At 42.1% G+C, this 20,215-nt stretch overlaps 2 long non-coding RNA genes across 2 annotated transcripts; both read left to right on the top strand.

Moving 5' to 3' along the window:
- The first annotated feature begins 553 nt into the window (after positions 1-553).
- On the top strand, positions 554-8,367 carry LOC128089869 (uncharacterized). Its single transcript, XR_008210706.1, has 3 exons — positions 554-576; positions 1,885-2,119; positions 7,059-8,367. It is a non-coding gene; the product is annotated as an uncharacterized LOC128089869 (long non-coding RNA).
- On the top strand, positions 2,468-6,174 carry LOC128089870 (uncharacterized). The gene is made up of 2 exons (XR_008210707.1): positions 2,468-3,433; positions 5,986-6,174. It is a non-coding gene; the product is annotated as an uncharacterized LOC128089870 (long non-coding RNA).
- Positions 8,368-20,215: the final 11,848 nt, after the last annotated feature.

Here is a 20,215-nt window from a genome sequence, read left to right as displayed (position 1 = left end):
TCTGCTTACTAATTTAAAAAAAAAAAGTTCATTCTGCATATATGTACGCACGGCGAAGTCCAAACCGCTCCTTTTGGATGTGTGTCTTTTTGGCGTGCCTTCATTTCGAGCGACAATTCTTTGTAATGTAGTTCTCTGTGACTCCACTTCTGTGTTCTGTGACCACAAGGGTAGAAGGGAAAAGCCTCTTAAAGAGGCAGCTGGAGATTCGAGGAGCGACAGATGCTGTGCTCTCAGGGAGCACATTGGGAGAAGTCAGGAGAGATCCTTTCTGCAGTGCGGAGAAAATAACCCCCATCCGGAGGAAAGGCAGCGGCTGAATTCGGACGCTCTCGGCTTCAGAACGGCACAGCTTCGCTCTCCCGGCTCGGAAGTGGCACTCGCGGTGAACTGCTCCGGAGCATTTGCCGTTACTGCCCGAGAATCGAATTATCACCGACTGCCGCTTTCAGCCTCCAGCCGCGGTGTCATGTTAAACCGTACCCGAGAAAAAGTGCGACTGCAGCTGGCAGCTTTTTTCCGATTTGCAGGCTCTTCTCCGCACATCCGAAAGGAGCGGTTTGGACTTCGCCGTGCGTACATATATGCAGAATGAACTTTTTTTTTTAAAATTAGTAAGCAGAACTGGATATATCCAGAGCCCATAACAATTCATGAAATTCCTTTGTTGTTCTTTCATACCCTCTCTTAAAGAGGGCGACTGATGTCATTTACCTGGACCTGAGCAAGGCCTTTGACATGGTCCCCCACCACATCCTCATCTCCAAATTGGAGGGAAGTGGATTTGATGGGCGGACGACCCGATGGATAAGCAGTTGGTTGAAAGGCCGCAGACAGAGGGTGGTGGTCAATGGCTCTATGTCCAGGTGGAGGCCGGTAACAAGTGGTGTACCCCAAGGGTCTGTCTTGGGACCGGTGCTCTTTAACATCTTTATTAATGACATTGATGAGGGAATTGAGTGCACCCTCAGCAAGTTTGCTGACGACACCAAGCTGAGTGGTGCGGTTGATACGGTGGAAGGAAGGGATGCCATTCAGAGGGACCTCGACAGGCTGGAGGGCTGGGCTCGGGTGAACCTAATGAGGTTCAACACAGCAAAGTGCAAGGTTTTGCATTTGGGCCGGAAGAACTCCAGGCACCCGTACAGGCTGGGAGGAGTGGTCCTTGAGAGCAGCTTGGCAGAGAAGGACCTCGGGGTCCTGATTGACGAGAGACTTAACATGAGCCAGCAGTGCGCTCTGGCAGCTCAAAAGGCAAATGGGATCCTGGGCTCCATCAGGAGAGGGGTGGTCAGCAGGGAGAGGGAGGTGATTGTCCCTCTCTACTCGGCTCTTGTGAGGCCCCATCTGGAGTACTGTGTCCAGGTGTGGAGCCCTCAGTACAAGAAAGACATAGAGATCTTGGAAAGGGTCCAGAGGAGGGCGACTAAGATGATCAGGGGGCTGGAGCACCTCCCCTATGAGGACAGGCTGAGGGAGTTGGGCTTGTTCAGCCTGGAGAAGAGAAGGCTGCGGGGTGACCTCATTGCAGCCTATCAACACCTGAAGGGAACCTACACCCAGGAGGGGAGTAAACTCTTCAAAAGGGCTGACAACAGCAGGACTAGGGGAAATGGATCCAAGTTGAAGGAGGGAAGATTTAGGTTGGATGTTAGGGGGATGTTCTTCACAAGGAGAGTAGTTAGGCCCTGGAACGGGCTGCCCAGGGAGGTTGTGGAGGCCCCGTCCTTGGACGTGTTCAAGGCCAGGTTGGATGGGGTCCTGGGCAACCTGATCTGAATGTGTACGTTTGGTGGCCCTGCTAGGCAGGGGGGTTGGAACTACATGATCCTTGAGGTCCCTTCCAACCCGGGTGATTCTGTGATTCTGTGATACCCCTACAAGGCTTGGCAATAATCCCCAGTACATACTCAAAGGTGGAAAAGCTGCTGTTAGGTTTGTCACAGGAAGCAAGCTTCTCAAGTCCCTGCAACAGTATAGTACATAAGTGCTGTTTCCCGTTATGAAGAGAATCCCAACAAGAATTGTTAGTACCAATAAATGACAATAGATGGCAGCAGAGACCATGAAATACTCACCTTGCTGCTTCTCACTGCAGAAACGGCATTTCATTTGCACGGTAAGCCGATACTTTTAGAGAACTACTGAAAGAGACGGTAGGCCTGTTGGATTCAGAATAAGAGAATATAACTCCCAGAGCCTAGCCCTGTCTGCACTCCCATAGATATGGGCACTCATCATGCATATTTATGATGAGCCAGAACTCACCTTCTCTTCTCTCCTGCACTGCTGAGCTAATTGTAATCTTAATTGAGTGATGTATGTTGCAAAACACTAGGCAAATGTAACCTACCAAGCACCAGAAGAGAGTTAGTCGAGTTTCTGTCCCCTTCAAAACTCCTTTGGCATGAACATAATGTCGTAACATATAACATATGTTATAACCATTGAGACGGTAACCAAGAGACGGTAGGCCTGTTGGATTCAGAATAAGAGAATATAACTCCCAGAGCCTAGCCCTGTCTGCACTCCCATAGATATGGGCACTCAGAAGTGAGACCACATCTGGAGTACTCCATCCTGAATGCAACCCTAGCATACTGCTGACTGTCCCTGTTTTGTATGATCAGAAAAGTGCTACTATTGCCATGAAGTGACATATTACCTTTCATTAACCCTTACATTTCCTAGATGATTGTGTTTTTTCTCCTTTTGTGACATCCATTCGTCACACTCTCAGTTGGAGGACTGACAGGATTGAGATCTTACTTCTTCAGAAGTGATCTTACTTCTTTAGAAGTTTAAAGCAACTATTTCTTCTTCCTGGTGATTATAGTGATAGTGAATTTTTCAACTGAAATGTAAAAGTCGGGGGTGTTATAGAATAAATAGAGTAGATATGCTAAGCCAGTTTAAGTGACAACACTTTTCGGGAAGAGAGGATAAAGTTAAGGAATGAAGCAAGTCATTAAGCTGAGCAAAAGTGGAAAAAAAAAAAAAAAAAAATCAGGGGAGCAGAAAAATGAATAGATAGGGCACGCACAAATCAATGGCAGGACTGTCATTAAACTCAAAAGGAGGCAAGTTTTGTTCCCTAAAGAAGGACAATTTTTGCAATGACCCTCGTTGTCCACTTTGCATCATATCTCTTTGAAATTTTAGGCCCCTTTCTTCCATCTTGAATGCAGGATTGCATATATGCAATACTGGGAAACAAGAACATTCTGCCTCTAAAACAATTTTGCTCACACTTCCACCTGCTCACCCTGCCACATCATCTGCCTCCTGGAGCAGCCCAGCCTGGCCAAGGGGTGGATGGAGCCAGGCTGAATGAATGAATGAATGAATGAATGAATGAATGAATGAATGAATGAATGGGGCCTTATAAATATTTCTATAATTAGTCAAAGCACAGTAATTTTTTTCCCTACAGGTTAAATACTGCTGATTAGCTGCTTACTTTTTATAAAGTTCTCTGTCCTTAGTATTTACACGAGTCTTTTTCTGACCTGCTGTAAGCCCGTTAGTCCAAACCAGATAAGGAGTCTAATTTTAGAACTGGAGATAGTGTAACACTGTTACTAGTTGATACTTGCTATGTCATTGCATTCTAGGATTATGTAATAAACAAAAGAACTGCCTCATAGAAGAGAATGACTTATTAATTACAATACAGTAGTGATCTTGTTTTTGGTGCTATTATTGCATATGTATATCTGCCTTTGCATTGTTAGTTCTAGAAGATACTGTCTACAGGTATTGCTGACAATTAAAAAAAAAAAAATTACAATTCTTATTTATTCTTGGAAATATGTTTCTTTGCTTGCTATGAATCAGTTAATACTGAGCCATGATATTTTGCTGTGCTAGTGCACTTTATTGAATGTATCAAAGTACATAAGACATATTGATATTGTAACAATTAAACACAGAAACAAAGACTGTGTCTAAAAAACAATTCCAAAGTTTTAGGAAGGAAGGATTATTATAGAATTCTGAGACTGCCTGATACAAGAAGAAAGTGGTTTAGGCAGATTCACATAATTTGACCTTACACACTCATTCTATAGAAAAGAATTTAATCTCAAAGACTGGCAAGCAGAATTTTTAACAGGAACACTACTATGCAAATCAAAGAGCAATTCTGTTGTCATGCGATGTACTAACTGCCAGACACTTGTTTGCTTTACAAAATATGCATTAATTTATCAAATAACCCCACAAAATAAACAAAACTGAAGAAAACCTATGCATTTAAAATGGTTAGGATTTGACAAAGAAAAAATATAAAATGTTCAAAAGTAGCAAATCCAATTTTTGTTTCTTCAGAAACAAGCTCATTTCAGGTAAAAGCTATTAGCTACTGCTATGTAAAGAAAATACAATTTATAATGTTCAGTGTTACAAACAAGAACTAATTTTGAAAAGATAACTAGTGGATTTCATGATGGCATAACTACATGAGCGGATGAGGAAAATGCTTGATGTCATCTATCTTAATGTCAGTAGAGACTTGGACATGGTCCCCATCATATCCGTCTTTTCAAATTCAAAATGTGTGGATTTGAAAGGTGGACTGATGAAGAAAGTTTAGTGTAGTCATACCTTGAGAGTGGTGGTCACTGGCTCAATGTCTGGCTAGAGAAAGTAACAAGTGGTGCTCCTCAGGGGTCAGTAGTGGGACCAATGCTCTTTAATATCTTCAGCAGTGACATTGACAGTGGGATCAAGTACATTCTCATCAAGTTTGTGGATGGCAACAAGCTATGTGATAAGGTCAAGATGACTGAGGGATGGGATGCCACTCAGAGAGACTTAGACAGCCTTTGTCAGTGGGACAAGGAGAAGCTCGTGGGGTTCAAAAAATCCAAGTGCAAGGTACTGCACATGGGTAATGGCAACCAACCCCTTGTATCAGTACAAGTTGAAGGATGTAAGGACAGAGAACAGCCCTGCCACAATGGGCATAGGGATACTAGTAAATAGCAAGTGGACATGAACTAGCAGTGTGTACCCTCACAGCCCAGAAAGCCACTCCTGTCCTGGACTGCACCAAAAGAATCGTGGTCAGCAGGTCAAGGTAGATGATCCTGCCCCTCTGCTCTGCATTGGTGAGACCACATCTGGAGTACTCCATTCTGAATGCAACCCTAGCATACTGCTGACTGTCCCTGTTTTGTATGATCAGAAAAGTGTTACTGTTGCCATGAAGTGACATATTACTTTTCATTAACCCTTACATTTCCTAGATGATTGTGTTTTTTCTCCTTTTGTGACATCCATTCGTCACACTCTCAGTTGGAGGACTGACAGGATTGAGATCTTACTTCTTCAGAAGTGATCTTACTTCTTTAGAAGTTTAAAGCAACTATTTCTTCTTCCTGGTGATTATAGTGATAGTGAATTTTTCAACTGAAATGTAAAAGTCGGGGGTGTTATAGAATAAATAGAGTAGATATGCTAAGCCAGTTTAAGTGACAACACTTTTCGGGAAGAGAGGATAAAGTTAAGGAATGAAGCAAGTCATTAAGCTGAGCAAAAGTGGAAAAAAAAAAAAAAAAAATCAGGGGAGCAGAAAAATGAATAGATAGGGCACGCACAAATCAATGGCAGGACTGTCATTAAACTCAAAAGGAGGCAAGTTTTGTTCCCTAAAGAAGGACAATTTTTGCAATGACCCTCGTTGTCCACTTAGCGTCATATCTCTTTGAAATTTTAGGCCCCTTTCTTCCATCTTGAATGCAGGATTGCATATATGCAATACTGTGAAACAAGAACATTCTGCCTCTAAAACAATTTTGCTCACACTTCCACCTGCTCACCCTGCCACATCATCTGCCTCCTGGAGCAGCCCAGCCTGGCCAAGGGGTGGATGGAGCCAGGCTGAATGAATGAATGAATGAATGAATGAATGAATGAATGAATGAATGGGGCCTTATAAATATTTCTATAATTAGTCAAAGCACAGTAAATTTTTCCCTACAGGTTAAATACTGCTGATTAGCTGCTTACTTTTTAGAAAGTTCTCTGTCCTTAGTATTTACACGAGTCTTTTTCTGACCTGCTGTAAGCCCGTTAGTCCAAACCAGCTTTTTTCTTTTTTTCTTTTTTCCCCAAGACTATTTTTATGATTTTCAAGGATCAAATAACATCTATAACAATTAGTTTTCCATAGATCATTTCTTCTTTTCATAATTTTGCGTTCCCTTACTTTCTGGCTCTGAACTTTGCTTCTACAATGCAAAGGGATTCCAGCCACCACATGCATACAGGCAAGACATTTTAGTGTGAGTTAGATACTCAGGCATACACAACCTGTAACCCACATGCTACGTGTATCCCAACTCAGCTTGCACCCCCTACAGCTGTATCTATCATGGCAGCAGCTCTACCCTGATGAGTGGCCAGGCCTAGCCCGGAGTCACAGCAAGGTTTGCAGAGCAGCATTGAAAAATAAAGCAACAGAACTGAGAAAACTTAAGAAAATATTTTAAACTAAGTCACATGGCAAAAGAATGTAATGACAGTGCTTTCTAATGGGATATAAGCGTCATAGCAGGTAACCATACAAGACTATATGACCATACCTAACAGGTAACCATACATAACCTACAAGAACCATAGCAGCAGGTAATGAAGAAAAATTAGCTCACCCCTTCCAGAAACTAGTAACAACTCAAAAGAAGAGCAAACTCAGAGAGATACTGCTCCCTCTGCTGCTAACACTTAAATAAAAGCACCTTTTCCAATCATTGCTTACACCTCAGCTCCCTGGGATAGCCTTGACCTCTCAGCTAATGTTCAATCATTGGTTCAGGCTGTGAAGGGATGGAGTGCAGCAGAGTTGCTAGGTCACAGCCTGAACCAAAGATTGAGTAGGTCAGGGGTAAACTCCTGCTGTTTTGGAAACATGAAGTACAACGTGTATCGTGATGCAGGTACAGTACCTATCAATGATGTGATTGATAGGTGATTGTTGCAAGGTGATTGTTGACAGTCTTCTTATGGTTGTGTTGGAACAGTACTTGATGTTGCTTCTGGAGGCTTATCTTCTTCAGTTCAGGTTTGGGTTCACTGGTTCCCAGAACTTCCGCACTCCACCACCTGGTGTCATGACATACCCTCACAGACACTGAAGCACGCTGAAGTGTTGATGCTCCTACCAGTGGTCCTGTGGACTTCACAGCCTCAAGGGGAGTAGTACAGATGTTTAAAAGGTATGAGGAGTGGTGGGTCTGCCTTCAGTGGTAGGATACAGGCTGTGTTTTGTCTTGAGTCAAACACCTCCACTTGTGCTGGGGCATGTCCTGGCCTTTGGTACAACATCCTTTGTCCTGATATCTGGGGCAGGATCACTATATCAGGTACTACAGGGGGGTGGGGGTACTAATTTGCCATGTGGACACGTTTAATGTTCTCTTTGTGATGAAAATTGGAGTGCCAGCTACTATGTTTACTGGCTGTGTAGTGATAACCATAGGCTTTACCTCTACCAAATTCCTCCAAGGTGCAAGTAGATTATGAAGAGAAAGGAAAATTGGCTGTGACAAAACAAAAATTATTGTTGGAATATGGATCAAAGAAATCAATAAATCCCATTCTTGCAAAACCTGTTGCTGGTTCCATTGCACTCTTCTGGAAATCTGCACATAGAGCAGAAACATGAAAATTTGTATAGAATTAAAATGGAGATTTTGAAGTAGTGAGTGAATGGTAATCAAAGAAATAAAGTGAAAATTTAGATTTTGTTGAATCCCAGGGAGTATACTCATGCAGGCAGTCCAGTTCACTAATGTAGCTGTCTTTTCATATGGTCCTAAACTTCTACATTAGATTCAGTTCTTGCTTGCCTGCTTGCAGTCATAACTCCAGAGAGATTTCCCTTTGGAATGTTAAAAATTGAGTTCTCCTGAATCAGCTCCCACAAAACAAATGTTCCTCACACAAGGGTACTTTGTAAGAAGAAAAAGATTAAATACAAGGCAAAATATCTCCTGGCTCACTTAAATACTGTCCTTGCCCTGTAAGTTTTAGCAAGTCACTGAAATTTGTGGTTGTAACACAATGAAAAGCACGACAGTGATAGCAGAGTAGCAAGACCCCAGGCTGCAGTGAGTGAAAACTTGCTAAACAGAGCAGTCATGGAGACAGAAATAAGGAAAAAAAAACCTGCTTATCCTTGGAAGGCCTCAGCTATGCAGGGATCTCCAGATGAGATACCCTCAGCTCCACTGCCAACACTTAAATGAGGTCTGCGAAGAGGAAGATCCTGTCAATACCCATACTGGTCATTCATGTGCACTGCATACACTTGAGCTCCCCTGGCTTGGCCCTGCCTTACTACTAGGTGCTCAATCACTGTTTCAAGCCCTGACTTAGCAAGCAAAATAAACAAAACGGAAGAAAACCTATGCATTTAAAATGGTTAGGATTTGAGAAAAAAAAAATATGAAATATATAGTGGTGGTGACTATGTTAATAACATAGTATTTTGAAGCTGAGAGTTTTCTCTCTCAAGTAATGTTATCGTTGGATGGGAACTGTTGATCACAGCCTGGACCTCTTATTGAGCACCTGAGGCAAGCAAGAAGTCAGCCATGGGAGCACAGGTGAAAGCAATTTGCCAGTGCTACCAGGAAGGGGTGGAGATCCCATTTAAGGGCTGACTACCACTGAGGAGGGATCTCTTTCTGGAGGTTGCTCTCTGGGGTGTTTACTGCCAGCCTATGAGTCCAGTTAGCATTTCCTTTCTTTTTATTTTTTTTTTTAATTTTTTTCTTTTTAAATGTACATATCTTTTCATCATGGTAATCTTATGAAGCCTAACCTTTGTGCATCTATTGATTGTAGAAGCCCGTAGCCTGCAATATTACCATAGTAGTTAGAATGTTGCAGTTTTCTGAGAAAGTAATAAAAAGGAGTAAAGAAATTTCTCTTGTTTTGAGAAATACTGATTTCTCCAGCCTTTTTGAAGAAACGTTAGACTAGAGAAGCTGCAATTACGTTGTAAAGTCATTCTTCATGCTTCTTATCTGCAACATCCTTTTTTTTTTTTTTTTTTTTTTTTTTAACTTCTTTTCATAATGAATACATGGCAGAATACCTTAGCCATGAGCAGATAACTCTTTTCTTCAAAGCATAACTTTTGACGCTCTTGACAGCAATACCTGAAATGCAGTTTGTGAGTCTTGGAAAAGGAAGGCAGACAGAAAAAAGACACCATGTAGTCCGGATTTGATTAACATTAGTCTGTTGCTCTCAGTTTGTTGCAGAACTTAACTTCTACAATGGCATACAGTGCAGATCCCACCAAGGCTTTGGCAGAAGTTTTTAGTGATGAAAGACTGGGATAATTTTTCTGCCTTTCAAATAATGTTCAGATTAGAGATTTTGGCCACATGAACAGGAGTGAACACTGTGGTTTGGAAATGCTAAGTCAGGGCTTGAAACAGTGATTGAGCACATAGTTGTAAGTAAATGCATAGGTTTTCTTCAGTTTTGTTTATTTTGTGGGGTTATTTGATAAATTAATGCATATTTTGTAAAGCAAACAAGTGTCTGGCAGTTAGTACATCGCATGACAACAGAATTGCTCTTTGATTTGCATAGTAGTGTTCCTGTTAAAAATTCTGCTTGCCAGTCTTTGAGATTAAATTCTTTTCTATAGAATGAGTGTGTAAGGTCAAATTATGTGAATCTGCCTAAACCACTTTCTTCTTGTATCAGGCAGTCTCAGAATTCTATAATAATCCTTCCTTCCTAAAACTTTGGAATTGTTTTTTAGACACAGTCTTTGTTTCTGTGTTTAATTGTTACAATATCAATATGTCTTATGTACTTTGATACATTCAATAAAGTGCACTAGCACAGCAAAATATCATGGCTCAGTATTAACTGATTCATAGCAAGCAAAGAAACATATTTCCAAGAATAAATAAGAATTGTAATTTTTTTTTTTTTAATTGTCAGCAATACCTGTAGACAGTATCTTCTAGAACTAACAATGCAAAGGCAGATATACATATGCAATAATAACACCAAAAACAAGATCACTACTGTATTGTAATTAATAAGTCATTCTCTTCTATGAGGCAGTTCTTTTGTTTATTACATAATCCTAGAATGCAATGACATAGCAAGTATCAACTAGTAACAGTGTTACACTATCTCCAGTTCTAAAATTAGACTCCTTATCTGGTTTGGACTAACGGGCTTACAGCAGGTCAGAAAAAGACTCGTGTAAATACTAAGGACAGAGAACTTTATAAAAAGTAAGCAGTATTTAACCTGTAGGGAAAAAAAATTACTGTGCTTTGACTAATTATAGAAATATTTATAAGGCCCCATTCATTCATTCATTCAGCCTGGCCCCATCCCCCCTTGGCCAGGCTGGGCTGCTCCAGGAGGCAGTTGATGTGGCAGGGTGAGCAGGTGAGAAAGAGAAAGCAAAATTGGCTGTGACAAAACAAAAATTATTGTTGGAATATGGATCAAAGAAATCAATAAATCCCATTCTTGCAAAACCTGTTGCTGGTTCCATTGCACTCTTCTGGAAATCTGCACATAGAGCAGAAACATGAAAATTTGTATAGAAATAAAATGGAGATTTTGAAGTAGTGAGTGAATGGTAATCAAAGAAATAAAGTGAAAATTTAGATTTTGTTGAATCCCAGGGAGTATACTCATGCAGGCAGTCCAGTTCACTGATGTAGCTGTCTTTTCATACGGTCCTTGTTATAAATAATAAAATGATAGACCAGAAATTTAAGGAGTCAATTGTTGAATTTATTAATTATAATGAACAAAGAAGAAAGAGGCAATGCAGCGCTGGGCGACAGGGGGATCTCTGTCCTGCCAACTGCCGCGCCACCAGAAGATTGGGGCCGTTCTTTTATGTAGTTCCAAATGACTGCCGTGGTATTTCCAGGGTACTCTGCGCATGTCTCATTTGTTGTTACTGGGGTCTTCAGCTATTCTTTTGTTGATGCTGTAACACCCCCTTGCTTCTAGTTTCAAAAAAGAAAAAATACTACCTAGGCAGTTGTATCAACATTTAATGAAAGATTCACTACATCCCGATTATTCTTGTCTCGAAATCTTTACTACCTCCTGGTTAATGAGCAGACACATTTATCACAAGGGAATTCTGTGTTCCATCAACTGTCACAAGGTTTGAGCCAATACCTGCTCTTTTATACCGTTCGTCTGTGCATGATCTGGCTGTTGCTAGGGGATCTTCTCCTGCCTCCCGGTGGTCGTATGGGTTGAAGTAAGTAGTCTTCCTCCGTATCCTTTTCTTGACCCCTTCTGGTGGTTCCCATTTATGATAAGTTGCTCGTATGAGCGAATCTTATTGGTTGATTACACAATCGCTCAGGTTTGTGTTTTCGCAAGCTAAGCTTATTAACTCTGGGCAAACATTCCTATCTTTTTGACAATTTCCCCCCCTTTTCTTTTATCATTGAATGTTTGTCCTTCAACTTTCATAGTTACAATTCTCCTTTCCTAATTGTGATCATGGGATGGAATATCACACTTTCTCTATTTACAATTTCTCTATTTCCCTCTGCAGAGTCATTTGCGTTAAGATTAGCAATTTCGTGGTATCAAATCGCTTCTTTACCAGTTGTGATAGATATTTAATTATACATGGTCCAAATATTAGCCCCAGAATAATCGTGATCAAGGGTCCAGCCAGAGCAGACAGCAAAGTAGTGAGCCATGGTGATACGTTAAACCAACTCTCATACCAGGATCTTCCTATTTCCCTATCCCTTTTTCGTTGTTCCAATCTCTTACGAAGTTCAGCCATGGAATCCCTAACTATTCCGGTGTGATCTACAACTGAGCAACATTCTTCTTGTAGTGCTACGCATAGTCCCCCTTCCTTTAGGAATAGGAGGTCTAATCCTCTTCGATTTTGTAGTACCATCTCTGATAACGATTTGACCGAAATTGCCAATTTATCAATTGATTGCTCTATTCTGTCTAGATCTTCATCTACAGCTTGCTGTAAATTCTTTATCTCATTACTTTTGACGAGTGAGGCTATGCCGGTTCCGGCACCCACACCTCCGGCAATCAAGAGGGTTGCTAAAGTAATTGCTGTTATAGGCTCTTTTTTCTGTCTGATGAGGCTCCCTTCAAGTTGATACATAACCTCTTCATCAGAGTGATACATTAATCGCGGAATAACTACTACTTGTATACAAAATTCAGATCTATTAAATACCTCTAATGATATACATGGCGTCATTTCGATATCTGAACATACCCACTTTGCACCTGCTGTGGGGATTAGCCATTTAAAATTTTCGTTTATCTTGTTTATTACTTTACTTTTAGATATTGTGTTGTTACAAAGACTTTTATATTGTTTCGGTATAGTTCCAACACATTTTCCTTCCCCTGTGACATGTTGTACAGTTAACCCCTGGGTGTGATTACTATCCAATGGGCATTCAGCAGGATTTGTTCCACTATTCCATGTGACCTTGCCTGGCTCTCCTACTGCCTCATAATAAGGTGGTCTAACGCTATAGCACAACCAACACTCGTTAGTTAAGTTTGGTTGCGTTTTATTCAGGGCGGCATATGCGGCTTGCATAATGCCCCACAATGGATCACTGAGTGTAAGCAGTGGTGTCTTATACCTTCGACCTGTACTGTTAGTGGTATTTTTTGGTGTAGCAGCAACAGGTGGCGGGGTCCTTTCGGTAGAAGGGGGCGGTGCCAAAACTGTATTTGGGCCTATAGACAATGGGGAATCATGTGGCATACTTCTCTTTGCTATTCTGAATATACCACCCCTGTCTGGACCTGGTTCCCAAAATCTAATTCCCCACATTCTTCCAACCAACCAGCCATTGTTTGTAGGCTTCTGAACCTTTATATTAATTTCCTTACAGTATCCACTGGCCTCACAATGTCCGTAAACATGCCCATCTCCTCCTATTGTGGGTCGTTTGCAACCAGGAGGGAACCATTCCACCTGTATGTCTGGGTCTTTAATATCTGTGGACCATTCAGATGCCCATGTCTCACATCCCCAATAACCACAGTAGTAATGATTTGGCAAATTACAATAATTTCTCCCTCTATTTGAAGCAGGGCAAACATAAAATCCCATACAGTTATCTGTCCTATCTCTTCGGTGTCCCATAATTAAATTTCTCAAAGAAACGGTAAAATTTACGTGGGTTTGATTTTTACAGCTTTTCAAGGGTTGGTCAGGTTGTTGTATGTTGAATAATCCCAATATCATGGGCTCGTGTGGATTATTGGCCCGTACCCCTGGGAGTAGAATAGATGCACAGACCAAAATGATTGTCTTTGGGGTCAAGTATCGTCCCTTCACCCGAGGTCCATATCTGCCTCGCCTGTCAACTGGGTTGCAGCCAGTTACAGGGGTTTTTATCTTCTCGGCAGCAGAAGACCTACTCGAAGGTAAACTTTTCCCCATCACAGTCTGTTATATTCACTATTGAATCCCTTGGGGTAGTCCAGGCACTTGTCCACAGGGTGTCTCAGGAGTTTGGTTCCGGAGCCTTTTCAACAATCGGCCAACCCTTACAGCCGTATACCCGTTGTATTCAAGGCAGACTTGGTAGGCTGATCTCGCTTAATGTTCTATTAAAGTGTTTAACCAGTTCATCTTTCAAAGTCCTAAAAATAATTTTCATTCCTCTCTATCCATAAACACAAATCCCTTTTCCACACTTAACGACTTTCCACAAGAAATACAAAATTAGTGACAAGATTAATGCTATTACAAACCCTATTAAACACTGTACAGCAAAAGGTAGATGTTCAAACCATGCCCCAACCATTTAGCTTCTTCAGATGGGCTGAGGTTTCTTCACCAGAGGGATTATATTGGTTTCTTCGGTTCGACTGTTTTACTCTATTGTCTTCACAGAAGTCCCTGTGGCAAAATAAATTCCCCCCCGTTAGAGTTTTGTTTATCGCGATTTTCTGGACAGCTTCATCTTCAAATCCCCCGCTGGACTTGTAACTTCCCATTCATTGTTGTCTACTGGTCCTTTAATACGGCTGGCGTGCGTCCATCCCCTTTCTGCAGTTCGAACCGCAGTATTAGTAGTTAAGAGTACCAAATAAGGTCCCTCCCAACGGGGCTGTAGAGTGGCTTCTTTCCATGATCTTATAAGAACCCAATCTCCTGGCTTAATTTGGTGTAACCTAATATCAAGAGGGGGTCTTTGGGTTATTTGTCCTTTCTCCCACAACTCCTGTCTATATCTCATCAGTTCACTGATATAGATATTAATGGTCTTATCTGTGATATTTGGATGATCAATAGGAACTCCTGCATCGTAGGGCATCCCATATAACATTTCGAAAGGAGATATTCCTATATCGGCCCTAGGTTGCGCCCTAATGTTTAACAATGCTAAAGGAATACATTTTATCCATGAGAGTTTGGTTTCTAGTGTCAGTTTCGCCAATTGCTTTTTCAACTCTCCATTCATCCGTTCCACACGTCCCGAGCTTTGGGGATGCCAAGGAGTGTGTTCTTCCCACTTTATTCCCAAGGCTTCCGTCAGGTTCTTTATAATTTTAGATGTAAAGTGGGGACCCTGATCAGAGTCGATAACCTCAGTAACCCCGTATCTAGGGATTATCTGTTCCAAAAGGACTTTTGCCACAGTTTGAGCAGTCGCTCTAGAAGTAGGAAAGGCCTCAATATAATGGGTGAGGTGGTCTACAATGACTAAAACATATTTGTAACGTCCTACTTTGGGAAGTTCTGTAAAGTCAATTTGGACTCGAGAAAATGGTCTTACTGCTAGGGGTCTTCCACCCATAGGTACCCGTCTTTGTACAGCTCTATTGATCTTCAGGCATGTGGGGCATCCTTGAGTAATCTTCTTTGCTAAGCCGTGGAGACCTATAGCCACATATTTGGTGGCAAAATGGTCTATCAAACCCTGAACTCCCCAGTGGGTTTGTTTATGTAAATTAGTCAAGATATTAAAGGCTATTGATTTTGGTAGAACTTCTCTTCCATCTGACAGATACCATTTCCCTTCGTCACTCTTAGTTACTTCCATTTGAGTAAGTTTCTGTTCCTCCTTAGGGGTGAACACGAGAGGTGCTATTCTCAATTCTGTACGTTGCGGTTTATCCTTTGTTAGTACTAATACGCGTAATGCAGCTTGTTTAGCCTCTTGGTCTGCCATATTATTTCCCCGTGTCTTATAGTCAATTCCTTTTTGATGCCCCCTTAAATGTCCTACAGCTATTTTAAGCGGCCCCCTTAATGCTTGCAAAACTTCCCTTATTAGTTCCTGGTGTATTAAATCCTTTCCCTGGGAATTAATTAGTCCCCTCTCTTCCCAGATTTTTCCAAAGGTGTGTACTACTCCGTAACTATATTTAGAATCAGTGTATATCGTTCCTGATTTTCCCTCCAATCTTCTTAAGGCCTGTAGAACTGCATATAGTTCACAGGCCTGCGCTGACCAAGAGGGGCTCAATGGCCCAGATTCTAATACCCTTAACGTTTTCCCGTTTATCAGTGCATATCCTGATTTCCTTTTTCCATCAATCACCCTAGAAGACCCATCTACAAAGATTCTTTCTCCTTCATCTAATTCTTCCTCCTCTAGGTCTGGTCTAATCTTTGTCTGGTTCTCAATAGTTTGAAGGCAATTATGTAATAATTGTGATTCCTCGGGTCTGCCATATAGAAATTGTGCAGGATTTTGTAAACTAGTAGTTTCTAGGGTTAACTTTGGTGCTTCTAGCAAAATACCCTCATATTTCAACAACCGAGAATCTGAGATCCACTTTTCAGCTTTTTGTTGTAAAACACCCCGAATATTATGGGGAGACAACACTCTTATGTCGCTGTTAAAGGTAATTTTTCTAGCCTCTTCCACTAGTAAAGCACATCCTACTATTGCCTGTAGACAAGTGGGCCATCCCCTACTCACTGGATCTAATAATTTTGAAAAGTACCCTATAGGCTTTTTCTTCCCAGCCCACTCCTGAGTCAGGACTCCATATGCTGCACCATCATCTATGTTAACAAACAAATAGAAAGGTCTCTTAAGATCAGGGAGGCTTAAAACCGGGGCATTGACTAGATCTTCTCGCAACGCCTGCCACTTCCTCTCATCATCTTCACCCCAAGTTATCCACCCCTCGGGGGTTAATTTTTGATATAAAAATTTTACTTTCTTACTATAATTCTCGATCCATTGCCTACAATATCCCATTAGCCCTAAAATTTGCCTTATTTGTCTTTTACTTTGGGGGGGTGGCAGGGACAATATCCCTCTTATTCTCTCTGGATCTATCTTCTTTTCCCCTTTGTTAATATAGAGACCTAAATACCTGACTTCTTCTTCCACAAACTGTAATTTTGTCTTTGAAACTTTGAGGCCCTTTAACCCTAGGAAATTAAGGAGTTTGATGCTTTCTTCCCTAACCTGTCCCTCCTCTTTTCCCGCAATTAGCAGATCATCGACATACTGGATAAGGGTGATTTCTGGAGCTGGTTGATATTCTTGTAAAATCTGTTCTAGGGCTTGCCCGAACAGATTCGGGGATTCGGTAAAACCCTGTGGTAGTACTGTCCACCTCAACTGTTGTTTTCTCCCTGTGTCCGGGTCTTCCCATTCGAAGGCAAAATAATCCCGGCAAGACTCATCTAGAGGGCAAGCCCAAAATGCATCCTTTAAATCAATTACACTATACCATAAATTTTCAGGGCCTAATTTGCTCAGCAAGGTGTAAGGATTAGAAACTACAGGAAAACGAGATACTGTCCTTTTATTTATTTCCCGTAGATCATGTACCAAACGATACGTACCATTAGGCTTTTTAACCGGCAATATGGGAGTATTGAATGGGGACATGCAGGGTTCCAGTAACCCCTGCTTTATAAGTCTTTCTATTTCTGGTTTTAGGCCTCTCCTTCCCTCCAATGAAATGGGGTACTGTTTTATTTTTATAGGGGTTTCAGGGTCTTTAAGTTTAACTGAAAAAGGAGGTATTTCCAGACGCCCCACACTTTCAGTTGTATACCATACTTCAGGGTTAATTCTTTCTTCATCTTCCACCCTTAGAGGGCAAAGTTTAATTCTTATTTCCCTGTTCCTTACCTCCAAACTTATTCCCAGTTCTATAATTAAATCTCGTCCCAACAAATTGAATTCAGCTTCTGGTACTATCAAGAAGTCTCCCAATCCTAACTTAGATTCTGTTTCTATTTCTACGTTTTTAACGACCCCTACCTTAAAGGGCTCTCCCTTAGCTCCTACTACTAGGGCTGTCTCTCTGGACAATTCACATCCAGAGGGTAGTTGTTGTATGGTGGATCTCTCAGCCTCCGAGTCCACCAAAAATTCTACTTCTTCTTGTTGGGGACCTATCTTTAATTTTATCAAGGGCTCACGGTGTTTTTGAATCCCCAAAAGGTAAAACCCCTGACCTCCCTAGTCTTCTTTAAACATCTTTTCATCTTGTATCCTACTTCTACAATTTCTCTTTAGGTGACCTTTCTTCCCGCAGTAGAAGCAAGTCCGCTCTTCCTTTCATTCCCTTGCTCCTTCGCTCTTCCCCTGACTGAAGGGTGGTTTCTGCAATGGCTGCCTTCCCTGCTTGTCCAGTTCCCGACTCTCTCTAACTGCGGCCACCATCATCCTAACTTGCCTCTTCTGGTTCTCATCATCCCTACGAACATAAACCTTCTGGGCTTCCCTTAGTAATTCATCCAACCCCCTGTCCTGCCAATTCTCAATCCTTTCGAGTTTCTTTTGTATATCGTCCCAGGCCTTTGCTACAAACTGCGTTTTTAACAAAGCCTGTCCTAACGGGGTTTCAGTATCCAACCCTGAATACATTTGTAGATTCTTTCGTAACTGCTCCAGCCAGTCATTAGGGGATTCCTCTTTCCTCTGCCTTTCATTAAATGCTTTATTGATATTCTGGCCTCTAGGGACTGCTTCTCTAATCCCTTGGATAACTATACTTCGTAAATCCTGCATATGTATTCGGTGATTTGGATCTTGGTGGTCCCATTGGGGTCTTTGTAAGGGCCATTTTACATCTGCCTGAGGTCCCTGGGCATGCTGGGCGTTCCAGACTCTCATTCCTGCAGTCCTAATCATATGTTTCTCTTCAGTTGTAAATAAGATGCCTAGAATGGACTGTAATTCATCCCACGTATATATATTGGGGCCTAGAAACTGATCTACCCTTTCTGCAACTCCTAATGGGTCTTCCAAAAGCTTACCCATCTCTCTTTTGAATTCCCTAACATCCCCCGAACTCAGAGGTACCGAAATAAATCCCATCTGTGGATTGGGACCCCCCATAGGTACCTCTCGCAGTGGATACAGATTTTGTTGACGTGTCCGTCTCCTGGTTTGAGGGCCCAAATTAGGGTCTATTCCCTGATTATTTGAATTATCTTGGTTATTTGCCTCGGGTTGTGGAAGGGGAGGAGCTATCGGTTGTGGTGGGACATATGGTGGGGGTCCCATGGGGATATCCTCCTCTTTTCGAGGCTTCTGTTTCTCAGTCTTTGTGTCTACTTCGGACAATTTGAAAATCGAGATTCCTGGTCCCCCTGGGCGTGTAACCCAAACAGCTGCATATTCACTCTCTTCCTGACTGAAGGGAGTCTTAGTGTTAACCCAAATATTTAACTGCTGTTGTACCCAATCTTCACTGGATCCAAATTTCGGCCACAAAACAGCTGGGCCAATCTTTTGATCTCCCCATACTTCTACACAGTAATGAATCATCTTGGCTTTACTCTTATTTCCTGTACCGGGATAGTACCTCCACATTTCCAACATGAATGCTAGAGGGGAATCCTTTGGGATTTTAGGACGTTTCATGGCTACAGGGGCCTTGCTCTTTCCCTGTCCCATCTTCCGGAGTGCCTTCACTCAACTGTGTGTGCGTTCCACTCGCTTCCCCTCGTTTGTGGCTCACGCCTTCGCAGGCAATGAGAACCACACTACTAGAGGGTCCACACTCGCTTGGGTTAGTCCGAGCTACCGGCCCCCTCTCACACACACACACCACTCGTTACACTCCGGGAAACCCGACCCCTACCGAACGGAAAACCCCTGCCTAATACGGCAGTTACTTACGCGTCCTGCATCTTCGTCCGGACTTTTGTGCACAAAATTTAAGGGGTCGACCGGTCCTTCCTTGCATTTTTGCTCTTAAATTTCGGATCGTCGGTAGGAGTAAGGCAGGGAGTCAAGAGTGGGGCCGCCAGTTCTGGCGGGGCGCCTCCCCAACCCTCAGATACCAGCCACTATTCCTATCCGAGTCACGGCACCAATTGTTATAAATAATAAAATGATGGACCAGAAATTTAAGGAGTCAATTGTTGAATTTATTAATTATAATGAGCAAAGAACAAAGAGGCAATGCAGCGCTGGGTGACAGGGGAGTCTCTGTCCTGCCAACTGCTCTTTTACACCGTTCGTCTGTGCATGATCCGGCTGTTGCTAGGGGGTCTTCTCCTGCCTCCCGGTGGTCGTATGGGTTGAAGTAAGTAGTCTTCCTCCGTATCCTTTTCTTGACCCCTTCTGGTGGTTCCCATTCATGATAAGTTGCTCGTATGAGCGAATCTTATTGGTTGATTACACAATCGCTCAGGTTTGCGCTTTCGCAAGCTAAGCTTATTAACTCTGGGCAAACATTCCTATCTTTTTGACAGTCCTAAACTTCTACATTAGCTTCAGTTCTTGCTTGCCTGCTTGTAGTCATAACTCCAGAGAGATTTCCCTTTGGAATGTTCAAAATTGAGTTCTCCTGAATCAGCTCCCACAAAACAAATGTTCCTCACACAAGGGTACTTTGTAAGAAGAAAAAGATTAAATACAAGGCCAAATATCTCCTGGCTCACTTAAATACTGTCCTTGCCCTGTAAGTTTTAGCAAGTCACTGAAATTAGTGGTTGTAACACAATGAAAAGCACGACAGTGATAGCAGAGTAGCAAGACCCCAGGCTGCAGTGAGTGAAAACTTGCTAAACAGAGCAGTCATGGAGACAGAAATAAGGAAAAAAAAACCTGCTTATCCTTGGAAGGCCTCAGCTATGCAGGGATCTCCAGATGGGATACCCTCAGCTCCACTGCCAACACTTAAATGAGGTCTGCGAAGAGGAAGATCCTGTCAATACCCATACTGGTCATTCATGTGCACTGCATACACTTGAGCTCCC

The sequence above is a fragment of the Tympanuchus pallidicinctus genome, unplaced genomic scaffold (assembly GCF_026119805.1).
Source record: "Tympanuchus pallidicinctus isolate F22 unplaced genomic scaffold, pur_lepc_1.0 scaffold40, whole genome shotgun sequence".
In the NCBI taxonomy this organism is placed as follows: domain Eukaryota; kingdom Metazoa; phylum Chordata; class Aves; order Galliformes; family Phasianidae; genus Tympanuchus; species Tympanuchus pallidicinctus.
This window is presented reverse-complemented; position numbering and strand designations above follow the sequence as displayed.